This window comes from Staurois parvus, unplaced genomic scaffold (assembly GCF_062004578.1).
Source record: "Staurois parvus isolate SC_StPar_1 unplaced genomic scaffold, SC_StPar_1.0 ptg000519l, whole genome shotgun sequence".
Lineage (NCBI taxonomy): Eukaryota > Metazoa > Chordata > Amphibia > Anura > Ranidae > Staurois > Staurois parvus.
In genome coordinates, this window is record NW_028318315.1 from 772,070 (window position 1) to 784,224 (window position 12,155).

Genomic DNA, 12,155 nt, shown 5'->3' on the forward strand with positions numbered 1-12,155 from the left:
TGCGACTGGAGCAAGTCAAAGAACGTCTGCGATCCGCCAGCCGATAGAACTGGCTACGTACGAATCACACCGTCCATATCCCAGGTCCGCAATTTATATTTATAGGAATATGGATGTAGGCTGGACATTAGCCCTTGGCCAATCGACTCTGGGGGGTGTTCCTGTACCAGCCCACAGGACGTTCTGGGTACCAAAATGCCCAAAGTCGATTGGAGCAGGAACGGTTTGAATCACCAAGTCAGGGATTGAATTTCCGACACCAGCGCATCAGTCCGATCGCGACAATATTAATCACTGTTCAGCTGTCGCAATCAGGCGCCATATAACCATTTTCTGCATTTCTCTGGGATTCTATATAGGCTACAAATACAGTTTTACATGCAGGTGTAGCCTACAGTGTGTCCAATCAGAAGGAAGTATTTCATCTCTCTGCAAGTAATATTTTAGCTTTTATGAGAGATGAAATATATTCCTTTGATCTGCTGATATACTTTAGAGCTCCTAGACAGATCGGAGCCCTCTCTTGGTCTCCGGCTTAGTGGCATCTAGGTGTCACCTCCAGTCTAGAGGAAGCTCTGTCCCTTCAGATGCTAATTGGTGACCATATGTCTCTGACTTAATTCTGAACACATCTTATATTAACATGGAATGCTAAATCTACATTGTCATATTTCTACAGATCACATCTCAGCTACTCAAATCTTACATGTACGTTACAGGTACGCATCGGTGAACAACTCCGAAGTGTTAGGAAGAAAGATGACAAGAGCCCACTAGCGCTCCATTTTTCAGAGTTCCATAATGCTAAGCCTGACGGAATGAAGGTGAAAGGGATTTTTGTCCTTAAGCTATCACCACATATAGGTGACTTCAATACTATTTTACTGCAAAAAGAAAAAAAATGTGGATTTTTAAAGTGGACACACTAGCTCCGAATGGTCTGAATACAGAATGTAATCTTCTGGTGTTTCTAGATGTGTGAGAAAAATGCATACGTCTCTGAGTGTATTAATTGAATAGGTAATTTCCTTATACCCTTCCATCCCTCTGGTTTCTGTCGGTGTTGTAGTTTTCTTTTTATATGGGAAAAAGCTACTGCCTCTTTCCCTGACATTATTTGGATGACTTGACTATTAATGTGCACTGTGTAGTGAACAGCCTGAGTGTCGGTGCATATGTGAGTGGGAGAGTGGCATTTAGTGGCTGAAGAACAGGTATAGAAGGACTATGGACAGAGGCCCCTCTTATCCCTGAAGAAGCCCAAGGTGATTGGGCAAAACATGTAGGAGAGTGTGTTGCTGACGTCATCACGCAGACAGCGGTGTCAGCCAGCATACTGTGCACTACGGTCTGATGAGCCTCTGCTATTCACAGCCACTGAGGGCTGCCCACCAGCATGCATCCCTGAGACCCATCCAAGGGCAAGACTCTTTAGCGACTGCCATCACGTGGAGAGGAGAAGACGTGCTATGTCCAGAATGGATTGATGGCCGTTATGGATGCCCGGACGTTTGACGGGTGAGCCTAGATGTATGACACCTGTATGCTTACTACTACATTCACAGGCTTTTTGAACTTTTCCCAGTGTGAGCTCACCATCATGTGGAAGAACAGCTGTACCTCAGTCATGGCTCTACTGTTATTCTGATACCTACCAGACTGGACTGTGCTAAAGAACTTCCATACACACACCCAGATTGTGGTCCTTCATTTGACCTATGTACATGTCCACACCTGGATTTAGGACTACTGGCCCAGCACCCATACCTTTTGGACAACTGAGGTTTTTTTTCACGAAATGGGTCTATTGCCTTACAGCTGTACCCCCATACAATATTCATGGACTTTTGTCCTCTTCGTTAATTTATTACTGGGTTATTCCATAGTGTGTGGATGAGTGAGATGATTGTGTGATGTGCTGGCTCTATAGCCCTCCACTTTGACCAGACAATGTTGTCTTTTAAAATTTTTTAGATGGTGTGAAGGTAATCTTTTACTATTTTAAGTTTTTATTGTATCATATGGATTTAATAAAGCCTGTTTTTTCTTAATTAGCCACTGGGTCCACCTTGTAACCTCCTATTGGGCTCTCTTTGGCCCTAATTGTTTGTAGGGAAGGAGAAGTGGGATCGGGCCTGTGAAGTGGTGCAGTCAGGATAAAAGTGATGTAGTTGGGGGCCAGGCTTTCTGTCATAGGAATGCAACTGTGTTAGTCTGAAGTCCGAGGTCAAAGGAGGGGTTGTCGAGGAAGGTTGGTCACTCGGACATACCGCAAATAAACACCTGCCAATACTCTCTTAATGGCAGCCTGCCATCACCCTAGATCACTCATTGACAGAATTCCAGTGGGACAGTCCCTGCGGGCTTGCAGGAACTGAACAAGGGACTATGATTTTCATACCGAATCGAAGAGTGCGTACGATAGACTCCAAGAGAAGGGTTCGTTTTATAAGGTCCTGAAAAAAAAAGCATAGGATTCCAATTGAGATGACCAAAGTCAAAGGCGGGGTTGTCAAGTTTAGGGGTTAAAAAGCCTGGTCGATCCCATCATGGGATGACAAATCGATCCCTAGAAAGAAGATATTGGGTCAAGTAAGGAAAAGTAATCGGGGGCGGTCTTTGAGATGGAGACAACCAGGGAACTCCTTTGATGGCGACGTTTGCTCACAAGGCACCACAAGGTGTTCCATAATAAGAACATAAAGTAGGGGAGGGAGAGGACACCCCTGGTGGGTATCATGAATTAGAAAGGGCTCAGAGAGAGTGCATTTGCACTATCCTAGTCAAAGGGTTTTTGTAAAGCACCAGCATTTTCTGTAGGAGAGTATTTCCTAGGCCAATTTGAACCACACTTGTTCTCCAGCATATAGCAGGTATAATGCAGATGGTCTCTCACTGTCATGAGCCAGCAATCAATAAGTTGGTGTAATTGGGTTCTGGCGTTTATAAAATGGAGCAATATTTTCCTTAGAGCCGAAATGTTTATGGTCCAGTTCCAGCATGGAAATTAGCTGATACAAAGAGATGATTTTCTCCCAGCGTCTTCCAGGACAGCCCCTTGAGATGTAGAGCTCCTCCCTCTGGGACAGTAAACACGTAAACCCACACCTTAAAGGCGGACCTCCAGGCCTCCATCCTCACTTTTTTAGTGTTTCCTGAACCGGAAGGACGGGTACACGTTTTGGAACCTGGGGATCTCTACACTAAAGGGGTAGCCTGGAAGGTGGAAACTCCTGTTTCTGTTTGACTTACCTCCTCTCCCGACGCGATCCCTCCATGGTGAATGGAGTGGGGCTGTGTGCCAGATGACCTTCGGTCTTCAGTGGAGGAGACCGCTGGTGAGGTTACCTGCGGGGGAAGCCAGGCTGAGCGCCCGGCTGACAGCCTCTTCAGTTCCCCCACGAGCTTGCCCTCCCTTCCCATTCTTCGGCATAGGCAGCACAGTGGTATAGAGCTGCCGGGCGGAAAGAGGGCCAGGCGTGACTTCCGGGGGCGGGCTATGCACTCCATTGACAGGAAGTCCGGCGTGGTGACGTCATTGTTGGGTGCCAGGAGATGCTGGTTCTGTTCTAGAAAATGGCCCAGGCATCCAGATTGGGTGGTCAGTGCAGCAGTGAACCCCAGCAGAGGCTGTAGACCATGCTAATCAGGACATCATGGAAGCTGGCCCTTCACAGCAAGCGGAACCCAGTTCCGGCACTGGCCTCTCAGGTAGGCTTGGGGATGGGGTCTCTCTTGGTGACTCCTGGGAGGGTGATTTTCTTTCCGCAGTGTCTGAGGGCAGGTGATGGTGAAACACACTTCCCATTCTCCCCCAGCACAGTGGTGTTTGGTTGCAGAGATAGGGGTGGAAGGTCCTCCTTATTCTGTTTTTTCTTGTGTAGGTTAAAACCCAGGACAAGACTCAAAGTCAGACCCCAATGAAGAAATGTGCAGTGTGCGTAGTTAAGTTGGGTGTTAATTGTAAAAAACCGTTATGTCGCAACTGTGTAGATAGCCTGGTTAAGGATGAGTCTTTTACAGCATGTTACAAGGTTCTCACCTCCATTAAGGATGACATGACGGCTATGTTCAAATCCTTTAGATCTCTGCTGAATAGGATGCAAACACCGCTGAGGCCTTGGAACCAGTCGGCCGGTATGACAGTACCAGCAAGACAGGAGGACCCGGAAGAGAATCAGAGGAGGACGACGAGGGAATTAGCACCTCCAGAGGTTCCAGGTACAAGTTGGCCCTGGACGAGGTGGATGACCTCCTTAAAGGCTATCTATGAAGCCTTAGAGATTGAAGAGAAGGAAGTTTGTTTATCTAAGCATGAACTCATGTATTGAGGTCTTCATGCCAAGAAGAATAGGGCCTTTTCGATCCATAGCTCTGGTTGATACCATTAAGCAGGAGTGGGAAAACCCTGAAAGGAAGCCCTTTTTTTAAGGTAATCTAAAAAGGAGGTTTCCTTTCGAGAAAGGTCCCAGCCATGGAACAAAGTTCCAAAATTGGACACCCCCTTATCCAGAGTTTCGAAGAGGATGGACTTGGCATTTGAGGATATGGGGGCCCTAAAGGATCCCATGGATAAGAGAGGGGAGATCTTGCTGTGCAGAGCATGGGAATCCTCATCTATTAGCTTTAAGCCGGCTCTTTCGGCCACCTGTGTTGCCAGAAACCTCAAGTGCTTTCTTACCCAATTGCAGACACACTTGGCAGCAGGAACCTCCAGGCAGCAGTGCGTTTTCTCACAGATGCCTCAGCGGAATCAGTGAAGCTAGCTGTGAGAACTCCGGCCCTGGTGAACTCAGTCAGACGGGCATTATGGCTAAAAACCTGGGCAGGGGATTCACCATTCAATCTATGCCTTTGTGCTGTGCCCTTTACAGGTGGCAACCTATTTGGTCCTGGTCTAGAGGAAGCCTTAGAGCGTATGGCCGATTAAAAAGAGAGCGTTTCCAGAGCATAAAAAGAAATCTTACTCCAGGAAGGTTTTTCGTCCGAAAACTCAAGTGCAGCAGATCAAGGATGTTCAGCCCAAAATGCACTGGATGGGACACAAAAATAGGGGTAAAGAAGGGATTCTATTGAATCCTCCTCAGGGCTCCTCCAAGCCTCAATGACTTGGGGGTCCCAGTGGGAGGAAGACTGGGGACCTTTCTCCCTCAGTGGGCTTCAATCTCCTCGAACCCTTATATTCTGGACTTAATAGGGGGTACAGGTTAGAGTTCAACTCCTGTCCCCCCGCCAGCTTCCTGGTAACCATCCTTCCCAAAGATCAAAACAGAGCACAAGCTCTGTGTGGCCTAATTGGAGACTTAGTGGACCAGCAGGTCCTAGTTCAAGTTCCTCAGAGCTAGCAAGGGAAAGGATGTTATTCCCATGCGTTTGTAGTGGGGAAGCCTTCAGGCAAGTTTTGCCTGGTCTTAAACCTGCGCCCCTTAAATCAATCACCGAGGTACAAGCACTTCAGGATGGAATCAACTTTCTTAGTAAAGAATATCCTTTACCCTGGATGTTTTATGGGCACGCTAGATCTGAGGGATGCGTATTTCCACATTCCTATTCATCAGGCGAGTCAGAAATAACTGAGAATAGGGGTAAAGATAGGTTCACAGATCCTTCATTGGCAGTGTTGGGCTCTACCCTTTGGTCTAGCCTCAGCACCAAGAATTTTTACAAAGGTGCTGTCAGAGGCCTTAGTTCCCCTAAGAATGAGGTCTATTACCTTTGTTCCTTATCTGGACAATCTCCTCTTTGTGGCCAAATCCAACCAACAGTTGGCAGAAGATCTGCAGGTTGCTCAGGATTACCTTCGGAGCCTAGGTTGGCTCATAAACAGGGAACAGGGAAGTCATTTTTAACTCCCTCCCACGAAGTCACCAATCTGGGGTATGAGATTTCTTCGGTGGAGTAGAAAATCTTCCTTCCTCGGGTAAAAGTTCTCAAAATAGACCAAGCGCTAGCAGAGTTGCAGTGCAATCTGTTATGTGTCAATAAGGCAGATTTCAAGGGCAGTGGGTCTCATGACTTCATGTTTCCTGGCGGTCCCGTGGGCAAGATTCCACCAGCGGCCTCTTCAGGCTTTTCTGTTGAAGGTTTGGAACAGGGAGAGATTTGCTTTAGATTTGGCAGTCCAGCTCCCATCCAGGGTCAAGAGGTACCTCTGGTGGTGGCGGAAGGAAGTCAATCTGACCAGAGGTCTGGAGGGGAACCCTCCTTCTCTGCTTATTATTACAAACAATGCCAGCAGTTATGGTTGGGGAGCCCACCTAGGCAACACTTCGGCCCACTTGCGGTCTCGGGAAGAGTCTCAGAGATCCTCAAATCAGAAAGAGCTTCTTGCAGTCCAAAGGGCATTGAATGCCTTCAAAGCAGAGCTATTGGACTGTGACCTGCAGATCCGGTCAGACAATATGACTACAGTGGCATATATCAACAAGCAAGGGGGCACACGAAGCCCCTCTTTGCAGGTGATTGCAGGCAGCATTCTGTCCTGGGCCGAACGAAACCTGCTTTCGATTTCTGCCATTCATGTGAAAGGGAAACACAACTCCATAGCGGACTTTCTGAGTTGGTGTCGGGAGAAAGTCATGTGGTCAGATGAGACCAAAGTAGAACTTTTTGGTCTAAACTTCACTCGTCGTGTTTGGAGGAAAAAGAAGGATGAGTTGCATCCCAAGAACATCATCCCTACTGTGAAGCATGGGGGTGGTAACATCATCCTTTGGGGTGCTTTTCTATGAAGGGGACAGGACGACTGCACTGTATTAAGGAGAGGATGAATGGGGCCATTTATTATGAGATTTTGAGCAACAACCTCCTTCCCTCAGTCAGAGCATTGAAGATGGGTCGTGGCTGGGTCTTCCAACATGACAACGACCCGAAGCACACAGCCAGGATAACCAAGGAGTGGCTCCGTAAGAAGCATATCAAGGTTCTGGAGTGGCCTAGCCAGTCTCCACACGTAAATCCAATAGATCATCTTTGGAGGGAGCTGAAACTCCGTGTTGCTCGGCGACAGCCCCGAAACCTGACAGATCTAGAGGAGATCTGTGTGGAGGAGTGGGCCAAAATCCCTGTTGCAGTGTGTGCAAACCTGGTCAAGAACTACAGGAAACGTCTGACCTCTGTAATTGCCAACAAAGGCTTCTGTACCAAATATTAACACTAATTTTCTCAGGTGCTGAAATACTTATGTTCAGCAGTGCAAGACAAATACATTCTTTAAAAATCATACAATGTGATTTCCTGAATTTTTTTTAAAAATTCTCAGAGTGGGAATGCACCTACAATGTGAATTTCAGACCCCTCCATGATTTCTAAGTGGGAGAACTTGCAAAATCGCAGGGGGTTCAAATACTTCTGTTCCTCACTGTATATACAGCCTAGATTAGCTCCAGAAGGTTTTACCTCTTTCACAACCGGGGCATTTTTGCTATTCGGCACTGCGCTACTTTAACTGGCAATTGCTTGGTCGTGCAACACTGCACCCAACTGAAAATTTATCATTTTTCTTCCCACAAATAGAACTTTCTTTTTGGTGGTATTTGATCATCACTTTTTTTTTTTTTTAACTATATTTTCTACTTTGTTATAAAAAATATCCAAGAAAAATTTTAAAAAAATCAAATTTCTTCATAAATTCAGGCCATAGTGTATTCAGTTACATGTCTGTTTTTAAAAAAAAAGTGTATATTAATTGGTTTGTGTGAACGTTATTGTGTCTACATACTATGGTATACAGTACTGGAACTTACACATTTATGACCCTGTACTGGTACAGGGGGTGATCAGGGATTTTACTGTACTAATGACACTGACTGGGAAGGGATTAACATCTAGCAGCAATCCAAGGGTTAACTGTGTTCCTAACATTGTGTAATGTGTGCTGCTTTTACTAATAGATGTGCTTGTTTTTCCTCCCTGCTTTGCAGGAAGGAAAAACAGCCACCTCACTGCTCTCTGTACAGAACCCTGTGTTGTTAGTAAACACAGAGCTCTGTGCTGTGATTCGCTAAGCTGACCTGCTGATCGACTTGTGCTGTACTGAACGACAGCACAGACTGGGGAGGGACTCGTTCGCCCTATACTTGTAAATGCTGGATCACGAACCGCAGTAAAAGTACAGTGGACGGTCTTTAAGCTTTTGACGAGTTCAGGGGCTTGTCATATACAGCTCAGAGTGCCGTGGTTAGAAGTATGTCATATACAGCCCAATGTACAGAGTGCAGTGGTCAGAAGTATGTCATATACAGCCCAATGTACAGAGTGCAGTGGTCAGAAGTATGTCTTATACAGCCCAATGTACAGAGTGCAGTGGTCAGAAGTATGTCTTATACAGCCCAATGTACAGAGTGCAGTGGTCAGAAGTATGTCATATACAGCCCAATGTACAGAGTGCAGTGGTCAGAAGTATGTCTTATACAGCCCAATGTACAGAGTGCAGTGGTCAGAAGTATGTCATATACAGCCCAATGTACAGAGTGCAGTGGTCAGAAGTATGTCTTATACAGCCCAATGTACAGAGTGCAGTGGTCACGAGTATGTTATATACAGCTCAGTGTGCAGTGGTCAGGAGTATGGTATATACAGAGGAGGGTACAGATTGCAGTGGTCATGAGCTTGTCATATACAGCCCAACATACAGAGTTCAGTGGTCCGGAGCTTGTCATATACAGCCCAACATACGGAGTGCAGTGGTCAGGAGCTTGTCATATACAGCCCAGCATACAGATTTCAGTGGTCAGGAGCTTGTCATATACAGCCCAGCATACAGAGTGCAGTGGTCAGGAGCTTGTCATATACAGCCCAGCATGCGCAGTGCAGTGGTCAGGATCTTGTCATATACAGTCCAACATACAACCGTCCTGACCCCCACCACACCTAACATACCGCACACTAAAACCTCCCCAACACTCCACTCCTTCAGCCTTGCTACCACTGAAGAGGTCACTAAGGTCTTCTCAGAAGCCCGCCTCACCACTTGGCCCCTTGACCCTGTCCCCACACAACTCCTCCGGTCTCCCTCCTCCTCCATCCTATGCTCCCTCACCCACATCTTCAATCTCTCCCTCTCTACTGGCGCTTTTCCCTCCCTCATAAAGCATGCGCACATCACTCCCATACTCAAAAAACCCTCCCTGGACCCCACCGACCTGAGCAACCTTAGACCCATCTCCCTGCTGCCATTTTCATCCAAACTCCTCGAGCGCTTAGTCTACAATCGCCTAAGCTCCCACCTCACTGACAACAACCTCCTCGATCCACTACAGTCTGGCTTCTGTCCCCTACACTCCACCGAAACTGCCCTACTCAAAATCACTAATGACCTGCTAACCGCCAAAGCTAATGGCCACTACTCAGTCGTCTTACTCCTCGACCTCTCCGCGGCCTTCGACACAGTTGACCACCCCCTCCTCCTTAATAAACTATACTCCCTTGGCATCAGAGACTGCTCTCTCCTGGCTCTCCTATCTATCCCAATGCTCCTTCAGCGTTACCTATAACACTGCCACCACTCCCTCTCTCCCCCTCTTTGTTGGGGTCCCCCAAGGCTCTGTCCTCGGGCCCCTCCTCTATCTACACCTCCTCCCTTGGCCAACTGATATACTCCCACGGCTTCAACTACAACCTCTACGCCAATGACATGCAAATCTACCTCTCTACCCCTCGCCTCACCCCTTCAGTCTCCGCCCGAATCACCTGCCTACTGAAGGACATATCAGACTGGATATCACTCCACTTACTCAGATTAAACCTTTCCAAAACCGAGCTCCTAATTTTCCCCCCTTCCACCCTCTCCATCACGACCAACAGCGCCACCATCAGTCCCACCCCACAAGCCAAACTCCTAGGTGTCACTCTAGACTCAAATCTGTCCTTCCAACCTCATGTCCAATCGCTGGCAAACTCATGCAGGCTCCACCTCCGCAACATCTGCAAAATACGTTCGTTCCTAACCCCAGACACTACTAAACAACTCATTCACTCCCTTATTATCTCACGTCTGGACTACTGCAACTCCCTCCTCACCGGCCTACCTCATCGCAGACTATCCCCGCTTCAGTCTATCCTGAACTCAGCGGCCAGACTTATCCACCTTACCAACCGCTCCGCATCTGCAACCCACCTCTGTCATTCCCTCCATTGGCTTCCGCTTGCCCAACGCATTAAATTCAAACTACTAACATTGACGTACAAAGCCATTCATAACGCTGCCCCAAACTACCTCACCGACCTGATACCCAAATACCACCCAACACGTACTCTTCGCTCCTCACAAGACCTCCTACTTTCTAGCTCCCTGGTCTCCACCTCCCACGCCCGACTGCAGGACTTCTCCAGGACTTCCCCCATCCTCTGGAACTCACTACCCCAATCCATCAGACTGTCACCTACCCTCATCACCTTTAGGCGCACCCTGAAAACTCATCTCTTCAGGGAAGCCTACCCCACCCTCACCTAACAACCGATCTCCTCCACTCCTCCCACCACTCCATCCCCCACAGCCACTTCCTCCTGTACCACTATCGCCTCCCTCCTAGATTGTAAGCTCGAAAGAGCAGGGCCCTCGAACACCTCGTGTATTGTTTTGTTACTGTATTGTTTCATGTTCTGTCCCCCACTATAATGTACAGCGCTGAGCAAACTTTTTGGCGCTATATAAACACTGTATAATAATACGGAGTGCAGTGGTCAGGAGCTTGTCATATACAGCCCAGCATACGAAGTGCAGTGGTCAGGAGAATGTAATTTAGAGCCCAGCATATGGAGTGCAGTGGTCAGGAGCTTGTCATGTACAGTCCAGCATACGGAGTGCAGTGGTCAGGAGCTTGTCATATACAGCCCAGCATACGAAGTGCAGTGGTCAGGAGAATGTCATATAGAGCCCAGCATATGGAGTGCGGTGGTCAGGAGCTTGTCATATACAGTCCAGCATACGGAGTGCAGTGGTCAGTAGCTTGTCATATACAGCCCAGCATAGGGAGTGCAGTGGTCAGGAGCTTGTCATATACAGCCCAGCATAGGGAGTGCAGTGGTCAGGAGCTTGTCATATACAGCCCAGCAGTATCGAGAACATGTCATGTACAGCCCTTTGTACAGGGTACAGGGGTCAGTTTAAGTAACTAAGAGGCAAAGAAGCTGAAGAAAATGTCCATGATGGAGATGAGGGTTACATTTCGTATGAGCAGCGTCACCCTTCACTCTGTGACCAAAATCTAGACTGGCAATGCACAGAATGACACCAATGAGTCTCTGACCAATCTCACTGTTTTGATGGACTTTCTCCTTTTGGTTATTTCCAGGTGACCATGAATTAGTTCCAATATCTCCCCAGTGTTTTGCAGACATATACATTTGCCTTATGTTGTACAGATTCCTTGCGTTCCCCGATATGTGCTCATACATTGGACTTGTTCATCTTTCCAACTAGTAGAGAATGATATTGGCAAGATACTCTCCCCATGTTGAGGACACGTGGCCTGGTATGGTTCAGGAAGAGGAATGCTAACTCACCAACCTTTCCTGACCATCCAGGCTGTATGCTTGGATCAGGGTCTGGTATAGAATTCGGGATGTCTGGTATAGAATTTGGGATGTCTGGTATAGAATGTTTTTTATTTTGCATAGGGTTTCCTCTTAAAATCTAGTATGATATTTTTCAATGGGAAATGACACGGGTAGTTGCTGGTCCCCTAAGCAGTTTGAACAGAAACCTGACATCTTTGGCAGAGATAGTAATACTGGAGTTAGTAGTTTGACTCAGCTGAACACCCATTTAGTTCTGCCATTCACTGAACCCCCAAACAAGCCCAATTATGTCTGAACCTGGGTTCAGTCCAAACTCAGAGCTCACCCTAAATAGTCAGTGTAGTGGTCACTTACATTGATGACCAACAGGAGAAGGACCCCCTTATATCAGTGGTCAGTGTAGTGGTCTGGTACATTGGGGACCAAAGGGAGAAGGACCCCTTATATCAGTGGTCAGTGTAGTGGTCTGGTACATTGGGGACCAAAGGGAGAAGGACCCCTTATATCAGTGGTCAGTGTAGTGGCCTGGTACATTGGGGACCAAAGGGAGAAGGACCCCTTATATCAGTGGTCAGTGTAGTGGTCTGGTACATTGGGGACCAAAGGGAGAAGGACTCCTTATATCAGTGGTCAGT

At 47.3% G+C, this 12,155-nt stretch overlaps 1 protein-coding gene across 1 annotated transcript in view; it reads right to left on the minus strand.

The window, feature by feature from the left end:
• The window catches only part of LOC149451809 (uncharacterized), a 187,251-nt gene that overhangs the window by 79,658 nt on the left and 95,438 nt on the right, over positions 1 to 12,155 (minus strand). The gene's annotated exons all lie outside the window — the stretch shown is intronic.